This window comes from Oryctolagus cuniculus, chromosome 2 (assembly GCF_964237555.1).
Source record: "Oryctolagus cuniculus chromosome 2, mOryCun1.1, whole genome shotgun sequence".
Classification (NCBI taxonomy): Eukaryota; Metazoa; Chordata; class Mammalia; order Lagomorpha; family Leporidae; genus Oryctolagus; species Oryctolagus cuniculus.
This window is the reverse complement of record NC_091433.1, coordinates 176,047,838-176,061,540: the sequence shown is the minus strand read 5'-3', so window position 1 is coordinate 176,061,540 and position 13,703 is coordinate 176,047,838. Positions and strand designations below refer to the sequence as shown.

Below are 13,703 nucleotides of genomic sequence, written 5' to 3'. Positions count from 1 at the left end.
GTCCAGCCAGGTCTCCCATGTGGTGGCAAGGACCCAAGTACTTGAGCCATCACCTGCTGCCTCCCGGGGTGCACATCAGCAGGAAGCCAGAGTGGAGGGTGCAGCTGGGACCCCAGTATGGAAGGCAAGCGCCCCAAGCTGCTTCTTAGCCATTGTGCCAAACACAAACCCTAAGTCTGGGTCAATAGGAACAGGTGAGCTTTTAAAGAATATTTATTTGTTTATTTGAAAGGCAGAATGACGGAGAGAAAGAATGAGAGAAGAGAGATGGATCTCCCATTCAGTGGTTCACTCTCCAAATGGCCACAACAGCCAGAGCTGGTCCAGGCTGAAGTCAGGAGCCAGGAGCTCCTTCTGGGTCGAGTGCTTGAGTTACCATCATCTGCTCCCCAGGCTCTTGAGCAAGGAGCTTGATTGGAAGTGGAGTAGTCGAGACTTGAACCAGCGCTCGGGTATGGCAGGTGGACATCCCAGCGGTGGTTAATCCCCTGTGCCATAATGCCCCCCCCAACTTATTAAATATTTTGTATTTCTTGAATTCAGTAAGAGCAAATTTGAATTGAATGCTTTCTGTGGTTTAAACAGTTCTCCAAGAGCAGGTGGTTAGTACGACCCTCCATCCGTGGTGAGAGTGCCTGGGTTCAGTTCTCGGTCCCAGCTCCCGACTCCAGCTGCCTCTCAGCGTACAGCCCAGGACACAGTGGTGATGGCGCAAGTAATTGAGTGCCTGCCTCTCACATGGGAGACATTCCCAGCTCCTGGCTTTGGGCTGGCCCAGCCCCAGCTGTGGCAGGCATTGGGGGAGTGAACCAGCAGATGGGAGATCCATCTCTCTCTCTCTCTCTAATAAGTAATAATTTTAAAAATTCTCCAAAAAGTGTCAGTTCAGAATGACGGAGTTCCCCATTCTTATTTGTGAGTAGAATTATAGCATCTGTCCCATATTTGTGGGTTTCTGAAAAGACGTTATGTGGACATGATTTTTACATGGGAATCTCGATGGAGAGAGCCCTACACCCATTTCAGACAATGCAGGAGTGACTTCCAGATGGCATCTTAAAGGTACACCCAGCTCCTCCCCATGCTGGTCTTCACTTGCAGCCCGGGAGACGCAGCAAGGATAGGAGAGAGAGGCGCCCCTGGTGCGTGTACCCTGAGGGTCTCTGTGCCAGGGGAGGAGGTGTCCCTCCCCCCAACCCCTCCACACTCATCTTCCTCAGGACCTTCCTGGGGAGCCCAGCCCCTCCCTGTGCTGTCTCCCCAGCACCTGCAGTGCCCTGCCCCATCCCAGCCCATGGCGCTGAGGGAGGGGCCGTGGGAGAGACGCCCCAAGCCGCCAACTCTCATCAGCACTTCTTTCCTAATGAAAACCAATGGCAAGGTTCAAAAGACATCGCCTTAGTGCGTGTTAAAAAAAATCTCGGGCATCAATGCCACGCTACTTTTCCTCTTTTGAACGTGTAGTAAAATAACATCTCTTATTTCTCTCTTGTTTGAGAGCCTTTGTTTATGCCCTCTGTGCTCCAAAAAACCCAGAAAATATGGCCTTTCCTGCTAACTGGAGAACTGTCTCTTCCCAGACAAGGTGTGGACATAGGAGTTTTTTTGTTTTGTTTTTCTTTTAATACATTTTGTTTGAGCGGCAGAATGACAGAGAGAGGGAGAGACAGAGAGATGATCTTCCATCCACTGGCTCACTCCCAAATGGCCTCAACGGGCCAGGGCTGGGCCAGGGTGAAGCCAGGAGCTTCATCCGGGTCTCCCATGTGGGTGGCAGGGGCCCGAGCACTTGGGCCATCTTCTGCTGCTTTCCCAGGCCATTGGCAGGGAACTGGATCAGAAGCAGAGCAGCCGGAACTCAACTGGCACTCCCAGATGGGATTCCAGACTGTAAGGCAGTGGCTTAGCCCACTGTGCCACAGCGCTGGCCCCCGGGCATTTCTTCTTTAGGTTCAGGTGAATATGAAAGTTAAATCATAGTGGTTGTGGCCCATGAGAAAGACTGTGGGTGAAGGGAGAATCAGGAGCCTGCACAACAGCTCAGGGCTTTCCTTGGGGATAATCGGACAGTCACCGAGGCCTGTGCCACGTGTGGGCATGGGGGTTCCCCAGAAGCATCTCCCACACACGGGCCTGGCCCCTCCAGCAGTCACAGACTGGACGCTAATGGGAACACCCACCATTCTTGAAGGCAGGGGTCCTGGGTACTCACTCTGAACCACAGCACTGGCGTCCAAGACCGCAGGGGCCCCGGCAGGTGCCTGTGTACACGGAGCACCGTGGAACCATGGGTTGGCCCTGTGAATAGCTCAGCCATCTAGTGAGAGGGCACAGGCAGCCCAGCGACTGCCTGGGGTGAGCCTGGGTGTAGACCCGCCTGGCTGCACTCATAGGAGTTCCTGTGGCATCAAGCAGCAGAGCTAACTTCTCTGAACCCCCGGGCCACATCCATGGTGTCCCCTGAAGTCCTCAGCCCTCCACCTCTGCGGGTTCCCCGTCTGCAGACTCAGCCAAAGGTGGATCAGAAATCTTTGGGGAAGAAATATGCATCTGTTTGGACTCTTTCCCTTGTCATTATTCCCTAAACAGTACAGTACAACAACTACAAAGGTCTCCAAAAATTCATGGAAAGTGAGGATTATGAAAAAACTGTGTATGGATTCCAACATTTTTTGCACCAAAAAAAGTGCATGTTTTAATTCCATTTTTTCTTTTTTTAAAAAAGATTTATTTATTTCGAAGGCAGAGTTAGAGAGAGGCAGAGGCAGAAAGAGAGAGAGAGGTCTTCCATCCACTGGTTCACTCCCCAAATGGCTACAATGGCCATAGCTGAGCTGATCTGAAACCAGAAGCCAGGAGCTTCTTCCAGGTCTCCCACATGGGTGCAGGCGCCCAAGCACTTGGGCCATCTTCTATTGTTTTCCGAGACCATAGCACAGAGCTGGATCGGAAGTGGAGTAGCGGGGACTCGAACCGGAGCCCATATGGGATGCTGGCACTGCAGGCGGCGGCTTTACCCACTATGCCATAGCGCCAACCTCTTTAATTCCAATTTCTATGACCTCTTTGAAATGTCTTCCTACTTGCAGAGCATCTGCCTGATGTTAGACATAAGTTGTCTGGAGCAGATAACAGGTGTTCGGAGGATGTGCGAGTTATATGTGAATATGTTGCCATATTTTGTAAGGACTTTGGCATCCTGGTCAGCAGTGGGTCCCAGGTCCAGGATCTATATGTAAAGTGTTTCCTACTGTGCACAGCAAGTAGTGGGACTTCTGTCAATTCGCATGAGCTTACGAGATGGGTAGAGGGTTTTTGCCTGGGTAAAAATGATTTCATTGCCTTTCCCCCCCGAGATTCAAGAACGGGTGTCCATGGAGAAGAACGTAACTGACTCTGTAAGGAGACGTGTAAGGGGTGCAATGGCAGGCGGCGGAGCCTCCCAGCTCTGGGGCACCGGTAGCTGATTGCTGGCCGCCCTCTGAGCTTCTCACTGTGAAAATACACACGAAGTCGCTTCTCCTCTGCTGTTCGTTTTTGTCTTTCTTGTTTAAAGGCTGAAGACTTTTTTCTCATCATCTCCAACTGAATATTACACCCTCACCCTCTGATACCTCCAGGGGTGGAGGTGTTCCCACCCGTGGTTGGCTGCACGGCCATGTCAGCCCACAGAGCTGCACGCGCATGGGTTACTTGGCTGTGGTCCCAGTTCGTTCATGTTCTGTAGCGTTCATGCCCATGGGTGAGTGTCACAGTCTGTAGTCTCGGTGTCCGTGAGGGTGAAATACGTCATCCCAGCTCCTCGCCTCCTGCGGCATCGTGGAGGAAGCTGTAGGCCACGTGGTGTAGACCTGCCTTTGAACTTGCATCCTGTCCTTCCCCGTGGAAGGGCATTCCGTTTGTTTTACCTCCATCGCCTCTGCGGCCATCTCTGTACCTCCCTCTCTATGTCGCGTGGCTCTCGTTTCTACCAGTGGGCTCCTAGGAGTAGAGATGCCAAGTCAGAACCCTTTTAAACGTTTCAGGAGAGGACTGTTCAGCTGCTTCCCCAGGATGAGCGTGACGCCGTTTCCATCAGCGACGTGCGAGGCTGCGTCCTGCGCGTCAGGTGGCACCCTGGGGTTTTTGCCATCGGTTGTTTCTCTTGCATTTCCCTGGCCACTGGCTCGGACTGGCCCTCCCCCTCTGCCCATCTTCCAGTCCTTCTATAAGAGCTTGCCGCTGCATGTGTGCTGGGCAGCTTGTTGTTTACCTATTGACTTTATTCCCATAGTATCTTTAAAAAAAGACTTATTGAGGCACAGTAAGAGGGAGAGGTGGAGAGACAGATCTCTGCACTTGGGGCCATCCTCTACTGCCTTCCCAGGCTCATTAGCAGGGAGCAACAAGGACTCCGACTGGTGCTCCAATAGGAGTATCTATGGGATTCCAGTGTTGCAAGCCATGACAACCCACTGCACCACAGTGCCGGCCCCCGTACTATCTTCTACTTTATCAAATAGTAGATTTTTTTAAAATGATATCAGAGAAGTGTCTTTTCTTTTATGGCTTCCAGATTTCCAGGCTGAGTTAAAATGCCTCCTCTTTGCCTTGGTTCTGTATGTAGGTTCTCGGGTCATCTTCCACTGTATCTCTGGTTTAAGGTTTTACAGTACATTCCAGATGGTTCACAGATTTTGGTCAAAGTAGGGGTTAATTTAATTTTCTTCCAGACAAAAGACCAGTTGCACCAACATCGTTTGTTGCATAAGCCATTTCCGCCCCATGAACTGAAATATCACGTTCGTTCGCTGCATTTAGTTGACGTCTGCTGCCAAGCTTACTATTCTGCTCCACCCATCTTTGTCGTGGGCGGGTACCATACAGTCTCCATCTTTGTCGTGGGCGGGTACCATGCAGTCTCCTGTTGCATGGAAGTGATTCCATATAGTATATTTTAATATTTACGAAGGTCATAAAATTCACCCATTTCAAGTATCCAGTTCACTGAAGATCAGATACCGGCTTGTGTGACCATCATAAACTGATTTTAGAAAATCCCCACCAATCCCCAGAGAAACCTTGCGTCCATTCAGTCGCTCCCCAGCATCCCCCCACCCCCACCCCCCGGCAGACCCTGATCAAAACAAAGTGGGGAAAATATTCCCTATACAGCTTTGCCTTTTCTGGACTGTCTTGAGTGTTTTATTCTTCACGCCTAAGTGTTGTCCGGTTTTTTTCACTGTTGTGAACATAAATTTTTGTGGTTTCTAGTTCTTCTTGGCCATTTGCTAGTATAAAAATACTGATTTTTATTATATTTTATAATCCATCATTACCTTCCAACTTTCATAGGTTTTCTAGGTACACTCTTCTAACATACTTTCTCTCTTTTTCCATGTTCATTCTGAGGATTTAATTGCCTTATTGCATTTTCTAGTAACTCACAAATGTTGTTGAATAATAGGGGTAAGGAGGGCCTCTCTGCTCTATTTTTGGTTAGAATGCTGACTTTAGTATATCACCTTTAAAAAAAAAACTTAACAGAACTTCTCAGAGTCCTTAACATTCTCCTCTTCAAGATTTATTTACTTATTTATTTGAAAGAGAGAGAAAGAGAGAGAGAGGGAGATCTTCCATCTGCTGGTTCATTGTCTGAATAGCCCCAACAGCTGAGGTTGGGCCAGGCTGAAGCCAGGAGCCAGGAACTCCATCCAGGTCTCCCACGTGGTGGCAGGGACTCAAGTCCTTGGACTGTTATCTGCTGCCCCCCCACCCCCCCGGTGCATTAGCAGGAAGCTGGACTGTACGCAGGGCAGCCAGAGTTCCAGCTGGTGCTGCTGTATGGGATGTGTGAATTCCGAGCAGTGTCCCAGCTTCCTGTACCATGGTACCCATCCCAGGGTTCTACCCTGTATGATGCTATTTCCTGGATTGTGTTTTTGATAACCTGTCTTTATTACACCTGAGTCATTTTGTTTGTTCCATTATTCGAATTTTTATCGGGATTTGCACTTCACCATGTCTTTTCAGCATTTATGTATTTGAATTGTTTTGCTTTTCAGTGTTGATTTGTTGGTGTAAAGAATCATGTTGCCAAGGCCAGCCTCATGGTGTAGTGGGTTAAGCTGCTGCCTACAAGGTGGGCATCCCATATGCACACTAGTTCAAGACCTGGCTGTTCCACTTCCTGGAAAAGCAGCAGAAGATGGCCAAAATGCTTGGGCCCTTGCACCCACATGGGAGATCCAGAAGCAGCTCTGGGCTCCTGGCTTCAGCTTGGCACAGCCCAGCTGTTGCAGCCATTTGGGAGTGAACCAGCAGATGGAAGACCTCTTCCTCTCTCTGTAGTTCTGCCTTTCAAATAAATAAATCTTAAATAATAAAAAGGAAGCATGTTGCTAAAAGGTGGGTGAAGATGCCTGCGCCCCACGTTGCAGTATCTGTGTTCAGTGCTTGCGTCTGGCTCCTGACCCCAACTTCCTGCTAATGTGCCTGGGAGGTAGCGGTGATGGCTCAAGTAATTGGGTTCCTGCCACCCACATGGGAGACCTGAATGAATTTATTAAAAAGAATTATGGGGGTTGGTGCTGTGTCTTAGTGGTTAAAGCCACCGCCTGTGGTACCAACATTCCATATGGGCGCTGGTTCGAGTCCTGGCTGCTCCACTTCCAGTCCAGCTCTCTGCTGTGGCCTGAGAAAGCAGTGGAAGATGGTCCAGGTCCTTGGGCCCCTGCATCGCGTGAGAGACCGGGAAGAAGCTCCTGGCTTTGGATCAGCCCAGCTCCAGCCATTGCAGCCATCTGGGGAGTGAACCAGTGGATGGAAGACCTCTCTCTCTCTCTCTCTCTCCCTGTCTCTGTCTCTCTGCAACTCTGCCTTTCAAATAGATAAACAAATCTTTTAAAAAATTAAAAATTTATGTTATTAAACTCTAAATATCGTCTTTGTCTTATGGAATAAACCCCAACAGGTCACTTCTGATGCACTGCTGCGTTCTGTTTGCTAGTACTGCACTTTATGTCTTTTGTTTTCTATGGCCATGAGATTTGTCGAAGGGTTTACTAGTTTGGTCATTGCTAGGCTTTTTTTTTTTTAATTTTAATTTTATTTTTTTATAAAGAACTCCACTATTGTTTTTGCATATGTGAATTTTTGGAGAATGGGAGTCACTTTTTTAAAATATTTATTTATTTATTTGAAAGTCAGAATTACACAGAGAGGAGAGGCAGAGAGAGAGAGAGAGGTCTTCCATCCGCTGGTTCACTCCCCAGGTGGCTGCAGTGGCTGGAGCTGGGCTGATCCGGAGTCAGGAGCTTCTTCCGGGTCTCCCACGCAGGTGCAGGGGCCCAAGCACTTGGGCCATCTTCTACTGCTTTCGCAGGCCATAGCAGAGAGCTGGATAGGAAGTGGAGCAGCCAGGACTCGAACTGGCAACCATATGGGATGCCGGCAGTGCAGGCTTAACCCGCTGCGCCACAGCGCCAGACCCCATTGTTAGGGTTTGATGTTAAGGTTCTGCTGGCTTTATAAAGTGAGGCTCTTCCCCTCCCCCCACAACAAGCTAGAGAGGGAGTTCTCTCTCCAGACACGGGAGGCATTTCTGTCATCATTGGCTAGGGCTGCACCAGACAGTGCCTTAATCACTGAGTAATTAAATGCAAATGAGTTACCATGAATGCAATTTAAAATTGAGTTCCTCAGCCATACTAACCGCATTTCAAGTGCTCAGAAGCCACACGTCACTAGTGGCAGCCACCCAGGACCACGTCGAAGCTCCTGGAGCAGAAATCAGAAGCCACAGTCGTTGGAGGTTGTGTGCAGCCCAGCGAGCTGAGAAAAGATGAAGTGGCACAGCCTGACTGTGATCCACAAAGCCTCTCACACAGGGGCTGTGGCTCCTGGTCTGGAGGGAGCGCTGTCCCCTGATCTGAGTCATTGGTGGGCGCCCGCCTCCTCTTTTTCACAAGATGACACTGCTGTGGTTCCAGTGTTGGTCTGGCTGTTCCCCAGAGGCTGGGTCCCCAGGGTTTTATGTTCATGTCCGTAGATTAAGGACAGGAACTTAATCCGGTTGTTTCTGAAGGCGGAGTCCCCGGATCCGTGGGATCAGGTTGCTGGGGTGAAGCCCCGCGCTAGGCTCCTGGTGGCTGTGGAGGAGAGACCACACTTGCCTCTTTCCTCTTTGCCTCCTGTCCCACCATGTGGTCCTCTGCTAGTTGTAGCATCCTCCACCCTCATGACACGCCAGACCGGCAGGGCCACCTGACCTTGCACTGTGAACCTCCAAAGCTGTGAGTGGACAGAAACCTGGTTAGGAATTTAGCTACAGTTATGCAAGGCTCGGACACTTTTGTGGGTGTAATTGTTGGTGTCATGTCTTTTCTGGAAGTAGATTTACCTTGTTTTACTTAAAATTTTTAAAGACCCCTTGTCCGAACACCGTAACTGGCGGTATTTGCTGTGAATACAGAATGAACTGGAAGAACACACACAATGATCAAGTCGTTAAATCCCAGTCATGAATTAGACCTCGCCCTAGCCTTGCTGCAAGGGGATCAGGAAGTGCGAGGCGCCCGGAGATGCTGAGCAGCTGAGAGGGAATCAGAGCAGAGAAGGAGAACTGGGAAGGGGACCGCCCCCTCACTCCCGAGTCAGCGCCAGGTAAGCTGGGCCAGGGTGCGCCCGAGATCGCTGGACACGTGTTCCTCCACCTGGAGCTGCGGGCTGAGGGGAGGAGATTAGGGAGCAGGAATTTGGGTTAGGCGATGGCAGAGGCTGGAGGGGTTCACTGAGAGCCGGCTATTACCTCTACTCACCCTTACCTGTTACGGAAGTAGGAGACGCGATTTGTGTTCTCTTTGCTGGACAGGGTGGAGCACCGGATGTAAATTCATAATCGGGCTCCTCAAAACGGCACCACATAGTCCAAGCTCAGTGGCACTTCTTCCTCAGCCTTTGTTGATCTTTGCTCTGTACTGAAAATGGACAGTGGGAAAAGTTCTCTGCCTTCTGCACACTGCAGTCCAATAAATGCCCATTTCCCTACAAGAGTAACCCGCGCATTCCTTCTAGAATCCCCGTGCACACACGGAGCAGACTCGCTTTCTCTGAACTGCTCTGGCTGGAACCCCCTTTGTCACTTCCTGGGGGGCGGGCAGAGCCCCTCGTTATCTGATGACAACAAGAGGCTGTGCCCTGTGCATGAGCAGCCAGGAAGCGTCAGCAGTTCCGTTAAATATTTCTGTCCTGTTTGAGGCAGCTTTGTAGAGGTGTCATTTACACACACTAAGCACAACCATTTCAAATTAGGATCCGTTTATGCACTGCAGCCATCGCTGCTGTCATCACGATACAGCGCGTTTATTAACCCAGAGGTTCCCGTGGCCCCCCTCCAGCCGGTCCCCCATGCTCGCCTCTCCCCTCCTCCTGCCCCAGGCAGACAGGGATCTGCTGCCTACAGATCCCTGCTTGTCACCTCGGGTGATTCCGCCCCTGCGAGCACCTAAGACAAAGTCCAAAGTCAGTTTTGGTTGTCAAAGCTGACGAGGCGCCACCTGCCAGGCGCGCTGCTCTACCTTCTCCCGTGCACAGAACAGACCTGCGCAACAAAGAACCAACCGGCCCGAAGATGGAAGAGCCCTGCGGAAGGCAGAGGCCAGGGTACCCAGATGATGGCCTGTAGGCCAGATCCACCAAGTTGCCTATTTTCGTGCAATCCATAAGCTTTAGATGTTTTTTTCCCCACATATCTAAGTAGTTGGAAAAAATCAAACGATGAACAAATTCCATGGTAAATGTTCTGTTCAGGCTCCCCGCCTGCACTGGAGGGCGTGCGGGAGGGTTTTCTTCTCTGACAGCTGATTTACTTGCTAATTTCTTCCTGAGCCGCCTCCCAGGCACACCCACAGAGAATGTCTTCTTCCAGCTCTGGGCATCCCTTAGCACACTGGAGCTGACACAAAAAATGAGCCATCGCACCGTTCTGATAGGCAGAGGAAAAAGTCCATGGCGGGGCTGGCTCTGTGGTGTAGCGGGTAAAGCCCCTGCCTATAATGCTGGCATCCCATGTGGGCGCCGGCTCGTGTTCCAGCTGCTCCACTTCCAATCTAGATCCCTGCTGATGGCCTGGAAAAAGCAGCAGAAGATGGCCCAAGTGTTTGGGCCCCTGCCACCCACGTGGGAGACCTGGAAGAAGCTTCTGGCTCCTGGCTCCTGGCTCCTGGCTCCTGGCTCCTGGCTTTGGCCTGGCCCAACCTGGCTGTTGCAACATTTGGGGAGTGAACCAGAGGATGGAAGATCTCCGTCTGTCTGTCCCTCTCTCTCTGTAACTCTGCCTTTCAGAATAAATAAATAAATCTTTTTGAAGTCCATGGAAATGTAAAACAAATAGGTAAGTTTATTTAAAAATGATTTGAAATCCATGCATAGATTTTTTGCATAATATGCATTTTCATGCATTTTTTGTAGTACCCCCCTTCTGATAGTATTCATGCTGGTTTTAATGTGCATTTTGCATATTAGGAAGTAACTGCATGGATTTCACTTTTTTTTTTTTTTTTTTTTTTGCAACAAGACTTCCCATTTTTCCAGGGACTTTTTGAAGTGTCCTTTTTTCAAATTTTATTTATTTATTTGAAAGAGTCATGGGGTGGAGAGAGAGAGAGGTCTTCCATTCACTGGTTCACTCCGCAGATGGCCGCAACAGCCAGGGCTGGGCCGGGCTGAGGCCAGCAGTCAGGAACTCCACCAGGTCCTGTATGTGGATGGCAGGAACCAAGCACTTGGGCCATCCCCTGCCTCCCAGGTGCCGTAGCAGGACGCTAGATTGGAAACAGAGGTAGGACTTGATCCCAGGCACTCCAGGGTGGGACGCAGGCCTCCAAAGCTACAGTTTGACCTGCTGTGCCACCACGCCTACCCACCTCTGTCTGTCCCTACACCAGTACCACACCGTGTTCGGATTTTGATCAAAGGTGTGTTGAGTTTAGAGGAAACCGGAGAGTATTGACACCTTAACGACACTGAGGTTTCTAGTCTAGGAGCAGAGCACAGTTCACGTACTCGGCGCTTGGCTGATTTCCCGCAACGGCGTTGTGCCGTTCTCATTGTACTTCGTATTTTGTTCAATTCACCCTGGGTTTTGCTGCTATCTAAATGAGATAAGTATGTTTGGTTATCGACAGCCGCCTCATTCTGCGTGTTCTCAGAAAGCAGTGGACCACTTGATTCCCTGCAAGGCACATCAGGAAGGCCAGGACTGGGAGGGACGTGGGGGAGACAACTCGTCACAGGGGCTGGAGCGCCGCCCTTTCACTAGACACAACGCCTGTGACCACAGATAACAGCTAGAAGGCAACCTGTGCAGGCAGCTGGTGGGCAGGCCACAGCGACAGGAGTGCAGGTGCAGGAGGTGAGGGGAGACAAGCAGCGGGTGTCGGGAGAGTGCCGATGGCCGGGGGCCTCGGACACAGGTGGCCAGGCCTTGACTCCCTGGAGGAGGTGATGGGGAAGTAGAAACTGGTGAGCCAGCACCCCAGGAGGGAGCTAGCAGGCCCTCTCCGGACACAGGGGCGTGCCCAGGGGAGGGCCTAAGCCTGGCAACGCAAGAGCTGGAGCTCACCGTCGGGGCTCCTCCAGCACCGCGGGCCCCGGCCATGTCTCAGCTGCTGGACCCCGAGCTCGCCTGTGCAGAGTGGTCCTCGGGCTGGCCTGGAGGTGGGAAGGAGGCTGCCAGGGCCTGAGAACCCAGGGGCTCCGGCCAGCCCCTCTGGGAAGCAGAGGGAGATAAGTCGAACGTGTTGCTGAAACTCATTGGGTGTCTGTCATCACTTCCCACTCCAGCTGTCTTCTAGCAGGAGCAGGAAAGCGAGAAAAGAGCAAAGGCTGGCGTTCGGGATGAATTAGAAGTGCTGACGAGCAGACCAACGCCGCTCCCACTTCTTGCTGTCGGGAGATGCAGACTTACTCATCTCTTTCCCTGGGAGGAGCCCAGCAGGTGCTCCGCAGCCCAGCGGCAGTCTGGAAGGGAAGGCTCATTACCTCTTCTTGTTTTAGTGAAAGTATCGGCGCCTTTGCAGATTCAACCACTAGGAAAAGCCTTTTGAACCCCGAACTCCCAATTACTGCTTGTCTCCACCCACGCGTCCAAGAAAGGAGGCAGCCAGATAGGCGGGGATGCTGCCTTGTCCCAGGGCCGCCCTGAAGGGAGTGGAGGGAGGGGCCGCTTGCATGGGTCCCCATCATTTGCTCTCTTCATTGAAGACGATGCCCTTGCTGCCGGCTTGGCTCTGAGGCTGTGAGGAGGGAGGGCAGTGTTCTGGCTGAGACAGGAACACGGGCAGCGCAGCCAGGTGCAGACAGAGTGATGAGCTTAGTTTTAGATGTGGGGAATTTGAAGGACCAACAAGGGAGCTAAATAGAGATCCCGTTAGATGTACGGATGATTGGTTTTGTGGTCAGTGTTCCAGAGCTCTTCGCTGGCCGGAGCGTTTGCCTGCCGCAGCACAGACGTCCTCAGCACGTCCTCAGGTGCTGCTGCCTCCCTGGCCGGGGCTCTGGCTGTTTCCACAGCTCTTGGTTGTGTAAAAATATCTTTAACCAATGCTATGACGCAGTAGGTTAAGCTGTTGCTTAGGATGCTGGGATCTCATATCGGAGCGCTGGTTCAACTCCTAGCTCCTCCACCCCGATCCAGCTCCCTGCTAATGCACCTGGGAAAGCAGCAGATGGCCCAAGTGCTTGCGACCCTGCCACCCACACAGGAGACCTGGATGGCGTTCCTTGCTCCTGGCTTCAACCTTGCATAGACCTGGCTATTGCGGTCATTTGGGGGAGTGAACGAGTAGATGGAAGATCTCTCTGTCTCTATCTCTCTCTCTCCATCTCTCCCTCTCTATTGTCCTGCCTTTCAAATAAGTATATCTTTAAACAAAATCGGGAGTCCAGGAGACTGAGCCTCACGGCACTTCCCTTTCCATGGGACAACGACAGTTAATCGCTGGGTGAATAACCTTCCCAGCATCTGGTGCAAAACGCTCATTTATATATAAGTGAGATTTCAGGTTCCCAGAGATGCAGGCAGACCCACACACGAGGGGTTCTGGTGCACAACTTGCTTTCTTCACCTGGTACTGAGTCGGGGCTGACGTCCCAGGTCAACACCAGCCGATGTGCCCAGCCTGCGCCGTGAGACTGTGCCACTGTTTACCCAGCAGCCCTCCTACTGACAGACCTCAGGGTTCCCAAAATATTTGCGATGATGAGCAACGTGCCACAGACGCCCTCCGCAGTGCATCTTTGCAGAGCGGTGCAGCTCTCCCCTCAGGGACTCCCTTAGGCGTGAGATGCACGTGTAGGTGTCAGATTTCCTTCTGGCGAAGCGGCACCAACTTGACCTCCTCCTGAGAGTGTGTGCAGAGTGCGCTTTTCCCACGCGTTCTGGGCTTGTTTTACCTGTGCTTTAGCAAGTGCAGCCTCCTCAGTTGCCCCCCCCCTTCTTTCTTGCCCGATTTGTCTTTTTTCTAAGACTTACAAGCACTCATATATAGTATGGATGTTAGTCTCTGGCTGTTTGTTGCAAACCTGTCAGAACCAATTTTTTTTGTCTTCGTTAAAGTGACTCGTGGAACGTGTGTGCTACCGTATCGCAGGCTTTCATTGTTAACGAAGTCGGATGTGAGCCACTCTGATTTTTTGTGGCTTTGGATTTTGCTAAGCAAAGC

General features: G+C 51.2%; 1 protein-coding gene and 1 long non-coding RNA gene across 2 annotated transcripts in view; one reads left to right on the top strand and one right to left on the bottom strand.

The window, feature by feature from the left end:
• Positions 1-13,703, top strand: part of DPYSL5 (dihydropyrimidinase like 5) — an 80,026-nt gene that overhangs the window by 9,544 nt on the left and 56,779 nt on the right. The gene's annotated exons all lie outside the window — the stretch shown is intronic.
• Positions 7,153-7,826, bottom strand: LOC138848655 (uncharacterized). The gene is made up of 2 exons (XR_011386737.1): positions 7,694-7,826; positions 7,153-7,377 (listed from the first exon to the last, which is right to left on the bottom strand). It is a non-coding gene; the product is annotated as an uncharacterized lncRNA (long non-coding RNA).